Source organism: Oncorhynchus keta, unplaced genomic scaffold (assembly GCF_023373465.1).
Source record: "Oncorhynchus keta strain PuntledgeMale-10-30-2019 unplaced genomic scaffold, Oket_V2 Un_contig_25195_pilon_pilon, whole genome shotgun sequence".
Lineage (NCBI taxonomy): Eukaryota > Metazoa > Chordata > Actinopteri > Salmoniformes > Salmonidae > Oncorhynchus > Oncorhynchus keta.
The window spans coordinates 47,843-50,283 of NW_026284309.1; the positions used below are offsets into that span (position 1 = coordinate 47,843).

The following is a 2,441-nucleotide window of genomic DNA, read 5'->3' on the forward strand; positions in this document are numbered from 1 at the left end:
CCCAGCAGTTACAACCCCTCTCTAACCTGTAGTCTTCACAAAACCTTCTGTTACTCTCTTCAAACCAATCCTCCAGAGAAGCAGTTACAACCCCTTCTCTCTAACCAGTCTTCACAAAACCTTTCTGTTAACACAGTCTTCCAAACCAATCCTCCAGAGAATCCCAGCAGTTACAACCCCTTCTCTCTAACCTGTAGTCTTCCAAACCAATCCTCCAGAGAATCCCAGCAGTTACAACCCCTTCTCTCTAACCTGTAGTCTTCCAAACCAATCCTCCAGAGAATCCCAGCAGTTACAACCCCTTCTCTCTAACCTGTAGTCTTCCAAACCAATCCTCCAGAGAATCCCAGCAGTTACAACCCCTTCTCTCTAACCTGTAGTCTTCACAAAACCTTTCTGTTGGACACACACCTCTTTCAAACCAATCCTCCAGAGAATCCCAGCAGTTACAACCCCATCTCTCTAACCTGTAGTCTTTCAAACCAATCCTCCAGAGAATCCCAGCAGTTACAACCCCATCTCTCTAACCTGTAGTCTTCACAAAACCTTTCTGTTGGACACACACCTCTTTCAAACCAATCCTCCAGAGAATCCCAGCAGTTACAACCCCTTCTCTCTAACCTGTAGTCTTCCAAACCAATCCTCCAGAGAATCCCAGCAGTTACAACCCCTTCTCTCTAACCTGTAGTCTTCCAAACCAATCCTCCAGAGAATCCCAGCAGTTACAACCCCTTCTCTCTAACCTGTAGTCTTCCAAACCAATCCTCCAGAGAATCCCAGCAGTTACAACCCCATCTCTCTAACCTGTAGTCTTCCAAACCAATCCTCCAGAGAATCCCAGCAGTTACAACCCTTCTCTCTAACCTGTAGTCTTCACAAAACCTTTCTGTTCCAGAGAATCCTCCAGAGAATCCCAGCAGTTACAACCCCTTCTCTCTAACCTGTAGTCTTCACAAAACCTTTCTGTTGGACACACACCTCTTTCAAACCAATCCTCCAGAGAATCCCAGCAGTTACAACCCCATCTCTCTAACCTGTAGTCTTCACAAAACCTTTCTGTTGGACACACACCTCTTTCAAACCAATCCTCCAGAGAATCCCAGCAGTTACAACCCCATCTCTCTAACCTGTAGTCTTCACAAAACCTTTCTGTTGGACACACACCTCTTTCAAACCAATCCTCCAGAGAATCCCAGCAGTTACAACCCCTTCTCTCTAACCTGTAGTCTTCACAAAACCTTTCTGTTGGACACACACCTCTTTCAAACCAATCCTCCAGAGAATCCCAGCAGTTACAACCCCATCTCTCTAACCTGTAGTCTTCACAAAACCTTTCTGTTGGACACACACCTCTTTCAAACCAATCCTCCAGAGAATCCCAGCAGTTACAACCCCATCTCTCTAACCTGTAGTCTTTCAAACCAATCCTCCAGAGAATCCCAGCAGTTACAACCCCATCTCTCTAACCTGTAGTCTTCACAAAACCTTTCTGTTGGACACACACCTCTTTCAAACCAATCCTCCAGAGAATCCCAGCAGTTACAACCCCATCTCTCTAACCTGTAGTCTTCACAAAACCTTTCTGTTGGACACACACCTCTTTCAAACCAATCCTCCAGAGAATCCCAGCAGTTACAACCCCATCTCTCTAACCTGTAGTCTTCACAAAACCTTTCTGTTGGACACACACCTCTTTCAAACCAATCCTCCAGAGAATCCCAGCAGTTACAACCCCATCTCTCTAACCTGTAGTCTTCACAAAACCTTTCTGTTGGACACACACCTCTTTCAAACCAATCCTCCAGAGAATCCCAGCAGTTACAACCCCATCTCTCTAACCTGTAGTCTTCACAAAACCTTTCTGTTGGACACACACCTCTTTCAAACCAATCCTCCAGAGAATCCCAGCAGTTACAACCCCATCTCTCTAACCTGTAGTCTTCACAAAACCTTTCTGTTGGACACACACCTCTTTCAAACCAATCCTCCAGAGAATCCCAGCAGTTACAACCCCTTCTCTCTAACCTGTAGTCTTCACAAAACCTTTCTGTTGGACACACACCTCTTCAGTTGAGTCATCAGAATGGCTTCAGCATAGACTTATATGTGATTTTATCCGGGTCAAATGAATGATACAATAAAGACTACATTCAATGAACATTAATTCCCAGATTAGATTTACACACATTGTGGACCTTCAGCATTACACACTACTTCACCATCTATCTATCCTCAGTGAGGCTGCTGCTGGTTTCAACTTCAAAAATGCCCACTTGAGTTTTGCCCTTTGGTTTACTAAATCGTGAAATTCAGAGTTGTTGGAAACCAAGGGATCAATGGAACATAGCAAAGGTTGGATGTTGAAACACAGTCCTTTACTGGAACACGGACTGAACTGCTGTCTGAAGGTGTGGTGTGGTGTTGTTGTAAACAAGCTGTGT

At 44.8% G+C, this 2,441-nt stretch overlaps 1 long non-coding RNA gene across 1 annotated transcript; it reads right to left on the bottom strand.

Moving 5' to 3' along the window:
* Positions 1-483: 483 nt before the first annotated feature.
* On the bottom strand, positions 484-2,063 carry LOC127922308 (uncharacterized). Its single transcript, XR_008110847.1, has 3 exons — positions 1,933-2,063; positions 1,128-1,220; positions 484-621 (listed from the first exon to the last, which is right to left on the bottom strand). It is a non-coding gene; the product is annotated as an uncharacterized LOC127922308 (long non-coding RNA).
* Positions 2,064-2,441: the final 378 nt, after the last annotated feature.